At 36.8% G+C, this 8,997-nt stretch overlaps 1 long non-coding RNA gene across 1 annotated transcript; it reads left to right on the top strand.

Moving 5' to 3' along the window:
• Nucleotides 1-237: 237 nt before the first annotated feature.
• On the top strand, nucleotides 238-8,413 carry LOC140613495 (uncharacterized). The gene is made up of 3 exons (XR_012014499.1): nucleotides 238-328; nucleotides 5,723-5,801; nucleotides 8,275-8,413. It is a non-coding gene; the product is annotated as an uncharacterized lncRNA (long non-coding RNA).
• The last annotated feature ends 584 nt before the right edge of the window (nucleotides 8,414-8,997 follow it).

Below are 8,997 nucleotides of genomic sequence, written 5' to 3'. Positions count from 1 at the left end.
CTTAGCGTGTGACCTGGAGTCACTATACTCTGAGTCTTAATTTGTGCCTTCTTTGAATTGGGAAGGTGATTGCTTGACCCTCTGATCTCACGGGGCTTTGGTTAGGATCATATGAGATAATGCGTGTGGCAGCCCTCTGGAAGTTTATAGAACTGTAAGGTGGTGGCTGTCCTTACCATTCCTATTAGAGAACCTGGCATTTGACGTACCTGGAAATAGAATTTGGAACTTTGAAATGTAGCTTTTAATCTGAAGCAGTGCTAGTCCTGCTCTTCCGAAGAATAAACTGTGTCCCGATGAAAATCCAGGATCTCACCATTTCTTTTAGGTTGTTTTGTTTTTTGTTTTGTTTTGTGTGTGTGTGTGCCAGAGATGTCTTTGGCAACATGCCCTCCTAGATGTCCAGAGAAGAGGTGGTCTTCTTCTGATTGTCTAGTCATTCTCGTAAGAGTGTGTAAGATGGGTAATGCAATCTTTTCTGCTTTCTTTATTGTTTTAGTTTAATCAGACCATGCTTGTTAGTTGTAATTAGGTGTCAGTTTTATTAACTTTGCTGTTGTAACAGCATAGCAAAAAGCGAATATATTCTATAAATGCTAACTTCTATGGTGTGTTATTTAGATTCCCAAAATAAATTAAGGCTAATATATTGAGTTCAATTAGTGAACAGTAGAAATGAGGGAAGGGACAGAGTCAGAGTGGGAGAATTAGAGGAACCTGCAGTCAGAGGAGTGGAGGAGTATTAAAGCAATTTAACGCAGTTAAATTGGATTTTAAGGACCATAAGGAGACAGACTGGGACCTTGGGGAACAAAGGAACCTAGTCATTGCAACAGTGAAGAACACGGACACTCTGGGTATACAAGGAACAGGGCTTGGAGGTGCTGTGGCAAGGGAGTGACATAATTTGAATGGTAAATATGGGCCATAAAAATAAAGTCTTGTAGTGGTTGAGGAAAGGATGGGAAGATTCCTAAGGAATTCTTAGATAGTGTGTGTATGTGCTAGAAGAATGCGCTGTTATTCCTCTGAACTGTAAATTCCTCTGAACTATATCAGGACATGGGATATTGGACATCAGAAATAAAGGAATACAGCAGGATTTTTCAGTCTTGGCACTGTTGACATTTTGGCTCACATGATAATTCTTTGCAGTGGGGACTGTCCTCTGTATGGCGGACGTCTAGCAGCGTCCCTGTCCTCTACCCACGAGATGCCAGCATTATCAATTGTGATAACCAGAAATGTGTCCAGACATTACCTCATGTCCTCTGGGGGACAAAATTGCCCCTTGTTTAGAACCACTGGGATAAAGGAATAAACATTATTAATGTTATTGATATTTTGGGTGCCTCCTTTCTATCAGTTACTGTTCCAAGCACTTCACTTATCTTAAACTTTTTAATTCTTAAGTGAAAAATAGGTATTGTTGCCTTCATGTTGGAAATAAGGAAATACAATCTGAGAAGTTAAGCAACTCATAGCATATATGCTATTTTAATTGACTATATGTTATTTAAATAACCGTAGAAGATGGTTTGGACACTAATTTTTTTCTTGCCAAACTCGGTTTTACTATTGACATTCTGTTACTGAGATATCTTTTCTTTTTCCTACTGTTTCTCCTCTTCTTTCCCCACACTTTCCACCTACAATGCAGTGGCCACTGACAACACACTTTATATTGGAATAATAATCACTATGAATGAGGAAAAGGGGCTCAAACCAAATCATCAGTGATTCTTACCAGACTGCATGCCTGACACAGTGATTACTTTGTGGTTCAATCACTTTTCAGATTATTGGGCCATCATGGAATATATCAAAAAAATTATGATCAGTTCTATTCAATTAGACAGAAGCTGAGTATTTATTGTATATCAGATATGATACAAAGCTGAAAAAACAAGATGAAAGATGGTCTCTCTCTCTTCTGGAACCTTATACTTTGGTGAAAGAGCTATTTACAATATTGTAAAATTAGCTAGTGAGTTCCTTTGTTCTGCACTTTTTTTTTGCACTTTTTAGCTTTCCTTCATAATATTTATAACTGTTTATGTTTGTTTGTTTATTTATTTATTTATTTATTTATTTATTTATTTATTTTATTAATGCTGGCTTCCCCTCCTGGAATGTAAGCTTCCAGAAGGTCAGGGCCTCTCATTACTCACCACTGTATCTCAAGAGCCTGTTAAGAGTGCTTGGTGGAAGTATGTCGAGGAAATGAAAGTGTACCTAACAATGAATAAATGAACAGGAAGGACTTAAACAGAGTTTGGAAAGAGCATAAACATGGCAGCTTCCCAGCTTGAAGTGAGGCAGATGGGCCGGTTGGAGGAAAATCAGAGATACTCCCTAAAGGTAGAGATAACTAATCTGTGTCTTGGTGACTAATTAAAAGTTAATGGTTCACTCAAATAAGTTATGATTGTTTATATTAGTCAACACTCAATCCTGAAGAATCGGGAACTTGGATATATTTACTGAATCTTCCACTCATTCCAAGTTGCCTTGCTATTTTTATAGTATTTGCTTTAAGGACAAGTCAAGGCGTTGTTTCCACTTCACCCTTAAATTTTACATATATAGTGAGAGGCTGATGTATCGCTGTGATCTTGAAAAGGAGACATGGATCTAGAGAGGTGAGAAGATGCCTCTGGGTCAGAACCAAACCTCTTTAGTCATGGTGGCCACCACCGTGCTGAGTGTGGGCTTTAGGACAATATTTATGATCACATTTTTATATTTTCTGGTTTTTAATGATACTGAAAAATAAAAATAAAATAATATACTATAAGAAGTATATGAAAGTACTGTAAAAAATTATGGTAAAATCCCACCATAATTCTACTTTCAGAGTTAATTACTGATGATAGATTTCTATAGAGATTTTCAGAGTATTAATTTATATATTTTTTAATATTATATTATATATTATGTATTTTTTATATTATATATTATATATTTTTTGATATTTAATGTTATTTCAAATATTGTTATAAATACTGTCGTATAACCTCCTTACATGCTCTTGCTTTGATTTTATTTGTATATTTTGATTTTAGAAGAGCATACATGTTTCTAATAAAAAATTTGAACAAAAATTACCCTAAAAAGCAGACAGTGAAAGAGTCCTGCCACCCTATGCTCCCAAGGTGACTGCTAGTAACATTTTGGTTTATATCTTTTCAAATATTCTTATATTACATGCATACACATACCACATGCACAGATACACACATATGTCAGTGTATGCATTTTTTTTCAAAAATGGGATTCAACTTGCTTATTTCACATTTTCAAGTCATTTATGCATGTATATCTCTGCGTCATTTCTAATAGATAATGAAAAACATTAAAGGGATCTCCAGTTTTTCTTTGCTACCAACATTGCTTCAATAAGTAACTTTTCCCCAATTCATGCATATTTGTGTAGATACATTTTTGGAATAGAGTACTAGAATTGAAGATTCTATATGGAAGGATAGACCCATATAAAATTTGACGTTAGAAAACTACCCTGAAAAACATTATACCAGCTTATGTCATTACCAACTTGATACAATGCCTTTTGTTCTATTAACACTCTTCAAAAACAACACCTCATTGTTTTGATTGACATAGAGTTTATTAGTGATGTGAAGGATCTTGTATTTATGCTATATTTCATTTTCTGCAAATCCATTTTACATCTCCTTTGTCCATTTTCTTCTTTGGTTTTTATTATTTTCCTTGTTATCTTACAGGCATGTTTTACTCTAATGATGCTAACATTTTGCTTTTCATTTAAATTACAAAAATTTTCTCTCATTTGTTTCTCATTTTACCCCCACATTTTGATGGGCTCTAGTTTTACTGTGTTCTGTAATAATATTAAAAAATTATATATCATCTCTAGACTTAATGTAACGCTAAAATTAACCACACACACCCTGAGATCATACAGTAATTCTCCAATATTTTCTTCTAGGCTTTTTAAAGCTTTATTTTTTTCCCTCTTAAATCCTTACATCCTGTGGACTTGTCTTTGGTATAGGTTATAAGGTAAATATCTAATTTTTTCGTCAAATATTGTCATACCCAAATTTATGCTACACTGACTCCATTTGTTATTTTTTTTCATTTCATTCGTTTTTTCCCAAACTTTTTAAATTACTATACTTTTATAGATTGTTTCTTTAACTGATAGAAGATAATACTAATTCATTATGCTTCTTTTTCAACATTTTGAGTGTTATTTTTGAAACTTCTTTGTGGTGTAGGTATGAGAAGGCAGGTTTAATGAGGCAGATGGAATCAGGAGCCTAAAGCTAAAACTTTACTGTTTTTCTTAAAACGACTCTTTTGACTATACAGGATAGGCTACATCTGGTTGTAAACCTTACTCCCCCTTTATATTTGTGGAGTGATTTAATCAGATGCTATCATGATATTTTTGTATGATGGTTAATAGTAGAAGCCCTAACTGCAGGTCACAGGTCAAAGGGACCCAGTGTAAATCAGTAATTCAGCGCCAGGTCTGAACGCTCATACATGAAGTGAGTATCAATGAACAGTCTCAAAGAGTCACAGGCTGGAGAGTCAAATTCCAGAGTCATGCTTTCAGACTAAAATAGAGATGGGACATGTGGCCAAGGTTTGGTTAAGATACTTTGCATTAGATAAAGCAGAATTAGTGGACTGTTCAACCAGAACTAAGTGAACCATCCATATAGGGCAGGTTGGGTTCAAGACTAATGTACTTTAGATTGGTTTTTTAAATAACACTGTGTTATAGAAGGATTTACTGTAAAGCACTAGGAGAATGTTTGCATATTTGCAAGCTTTTAAAAAAATTGGATTGTTTTAAAGGCACAAGTTGTTTTATGAAGAGTAGACTTTCAATATATGACTACAAGAATATGGACCAGGAAACCACAAGGGAATTCCATATTTGACCCATGCCTCATCCTTGTTTAGTATCAAATTTGACCTCCTAGCCTCTCTCATTGACTTGTGATTTTTTTCCACATAATTTTGAGTGTCTAAACCAGTGTCTGCCTCCTGTTCTGCTCAGTGAACTGACCCTTAAGTATTTGATATCTCAAAGCACCCTTTGAATCAACTTCAGTGCTTTTTATGCCTCTGGTGGAACCAGTAGGTTTAGATTACTAGAGGCTCTGAAGAATCAATGGCCGTATGTGTGGTAACTACTTCATCTCAGCTACTATTGAATGATTCTTGTTTGTGCTTCAAGTTTTGCAAACCATTTCAGGATCCCTCTGGGCTGAGAAGGGCTAGAGTAATGTAAGATATCACTAGCAATGGTAATAACCTTTTATTTATCAAACACCTTGCTTTCAAGGAGCTTAAGGTGCCTTATGGATGTTATCTCATGAATCCTCCTGACATCCCTGTGAGGCCAGAAGCAAATGCTTTGCTATCCTGGAATGGAAGGAGAGAAAATGGAAAAATGGGAAAGTAGAACACACAGCAGTCTTCACTGAGGGATGAGGGTAACTCCTAATTGATACGTGATATGCAGTAGCCATGACTTGATAGGTTATGAGAAAAGGTCTCTTCCCAGTAGTTTAATTTCTATGGATGATGATGACGATACCTGATACTGATTGAATGCTCATTACATGCCAACTAATTCTTTAAGTACTTTCTTGCATTAACAAATTGAATCCTCCCAACATTCCAGTGAGATTATTTACTGTTATTATACCCATTTTTACAGATGCAGAAAATTAAAGAGAAGTTAAATGACTTGCTTGGGGTCACGGAACTAGGCTGCTTGAGCCAATAATTGAATCAAGGTAGTTTAACACAAAATCTAAAACATTTTTTTTATAAATGTATTTTTTATTGGTGTTCAATTTGCCAACATATAGAATAACAGCCAGTGCTCATCCCGTCAAGTGCCCACCTCAGTGACGGGCACCGTCACCCAGTCACACCCCCACCCCCCCGCCCACCTCCTCTTCCACTGCCCCTAGATAGTTTCCCAGAGTTGGGAGTCTCTCATGTTCTGTCTCCCTTTCTGATATTTCCCACTCATTTTTTTCTCCTTTCCCCTTTATTCCCTTTCACTAAAATCTGAAACTCTTAACTGTTTGTTGTACTATGGAAAATATACTGTATTAAGATCTGAGGTAAATACAGTTAGAGATGGATTCTTTTGATTTAGGTACATTCTTTTATGTATGTATAAGTCTCCTTTCAAAATACAAATAATCTCAAGATAGTGGGATTTTTAGTAAACACTGACATTACTTATTGAAATCTGTTCCTCTTGGAATAATCAAGGAGAAAAGGCAGTAGCTATGATTTTGAACACCTACACTAAGTGGTAGGATTTTCAGAAGATTTTCAAGGCAGGTATAGACAGATGAGGGAAATAAAATGTATTGCACACTTGATATGTCTAAGCACAGTGTTAGCTACTCTATATAGATTTAGTCATTTAATATTTCCAACAAATTTTTGAATCCTGATTTTGCTTATGAAGAAATGGTGAATTAGGCTGTCCAGAAATAAGTAGCAGAAGTCAGACCATGATCCAGGACTCCATGGCTCTGAAATCTCTACTCTTACCTCTGTTATCTGTCTCACTAGGGGGAAGTGTAGATAGAAGGGAATCCCTGGCTGGATCTAGGCAAAGTTAGCACTAAATGCATGAAAAGAAGAAAGAAGAGAATCTGGAAGGGAAACAGTTGGTAAAGTAGAGGGAATAGCATATGGTTTAGGGGGAGAAGAAAGACTTTCAGCATGGGAGCAATCAGAGGTGGTAAATGTGAAGTCAAGAAGGCTGAAGACCAGGTACCTTTTGGTAGGTAAGCAGTCTCTATGACCTTAAACAGAGCAGTAGAATGGTGGGGAAAAGTCATGTTGCAATGGATGTTGTACAGAATTGGAATAGAGAAAACACAACAGGCAATTCAAGATAAAACTTAAAATAGATTGAGCAATTTTACGGATTAGTCACTGCTTTACATACATTGTCTCTGAATTTCACGATGGTTCTTTGGGACTATTATTATCACTATATTTCTGATGAGGAAGCGTAGGGTTAAAATTTGGAAGTAGTTAGTCTGACATAGTGTAGTTCACTATGTAGTAAAGCCAGAACCAAAAGCTGGCTCTCACTGATTCCAGAGCTCATGACTTTTTTCAGCTTCTCCCTCCAGAATGTGTAGACTGCTCCTTGGTGAAGCCTGCCTGCCCTATACTCTTTTACTTCTCACAGATGTTTACTATTTCTCCTTGTAAAAGGGTTATATTCCCTGCCCCACTGATGTCAGTCCTATCCACATAATTTGTTTTGGCCAATTAATGTGAGTGACAGTAACATGTGTTACTCCTGAGCAGCACAGAAGTCATAGAATCAAGTCATAGATCAACTGTGCTCTTTTTCACTCTGCCACAACACCAGGGACATTCTAGATGAAGGCTGCTTAGTCAACTTGAATTCCAGAGTGAAGATAAGGGAAAGTGAGTGAGAAATAAGCTGCCGATCTAAGCCACTTATATTTTGGGGTTGTTTGTTACTACAGCCTAACCTTGCCTATTACAACTGATGTACTGTCCATGACTAGAAAGAGGGGAAAGAGTGAAAGCCAAAGGTAAAGGCAATTGTAATGCAGAGAATGTACACCTATCACCCAATCAATGTCAGATCAACTAGATGGGCTATCAGGACTCAAATCTAACATCCCAAGGAAAAACGTCTCTAGCTAGACAACATACCCAGCCAGAAAAGTGTGTAGCTGAGAATACCCCTAGGACAATTCCTGACTTAAAAAAAATTATTACTCTGATGAGTAGGACATACATCCTCATCTCATATTAAATATGCTGTTGAAAGTGATTTATTCTGAAAAGAAATGGTCCCTAAGCAATCTCAGAAACTCAACAGCAAATGCATATTTAATGCGTCCATTTTTTAAAACAGTACACTTGCAGAGAAGGCACTTGCAGCCCCAGACCTTGGAGGTTGGGAATAGGGAGAAAGCATTTCCTCCTGATTATTAAACAAAACAAAAGGGAAAAATAAAATAAAGCCCTAGCCTGCATGTGTGGATGTGTGCGTGCGTGTGTGCATGAGCTTGTGTGTGTGCGTGCACGTGTGTGCATGCATGCACTTGCATGTATGTGGGAGAAAGAGAGGAGGCGAGGATTGTAAGATGTTAACTTGAGCATTATAATCCCTCTCCCAGGATTTTTTTTTTTTTCTGAAAATGACTACTTTTAACACAAAGGTCACTAATTATTTTGGTAAAAATTCTTTAGAGCCCTTAATGAGCCAAGATTTTCTCCAGAGATCAAGCCACTTCTTCAGAGGATCATGCCAGTTCTCATACCTTGTTATCTATATACTGTCTTCTCGGGATTATGGATGAAGAGGTGACTGTGACCCTAATCATTTCTAGGTATTGAGAACTCCTTATGTTCAAGCTCCCTTTTTGAGGTGGTTTCCACATATTTCCTCAGTTAACTCTCATGATGGCTTTAGCAGGCAGCCCACAAAGTTCTGTGTACTTGTGTCCCTGACTGTTTCTCCAAGTTCGTTTCATTCTACAATCTCTCATACTGACTACATTGCAGTCTTCTTTCATCTCCCTAAATTTTTGTTCCAGACTCAAGGCATTTGCCTGTATTGTTTCCTTTGCTTAGAAATCGTTGTCCCATAAGATCCTTCTCAACTTGTAGGTTTCAGTTTCAAGTTATATTCCCCAGAGATGTCTTTGCTCACCACTCTGGCTGATGCCGCTACCCCCAGGTAGGCTTTATCTCAGCCCCCTTGTGTGTATGCTTCACATTGCTTATCAGAATGCAGACATAATGAATTATTATGTATTGTGTAAATAGATCAATTATTATTATTTGTGCCTTATGTATGAAAAAATTGATGCTCAGAGAAGAAAAGTGAGGATATTTAGCAGAGAAAGGACTCAAAATCAGATCTGTCCAACTCTGAACCACACACCTTTGATGCACCATACATCCATTTGT

This window comes from Canis lupus, chromosome 21, assembly GCF_048164855.1.
Source record: "Canis lupus baileyi chromosome 21, mCanLup2.hap1, whole genome shotgun sequence".
NCBI classification, from domain to species: Eukaryota; Metazoa; Chordata; class Mammalia; order Carnivora; family Canidae; genus Canis; species Canis lupus.
Note: the sequence above shows the minus strand (reverse complement) of the source record. Positions and strands in the feature narration are given on the sequence as shown.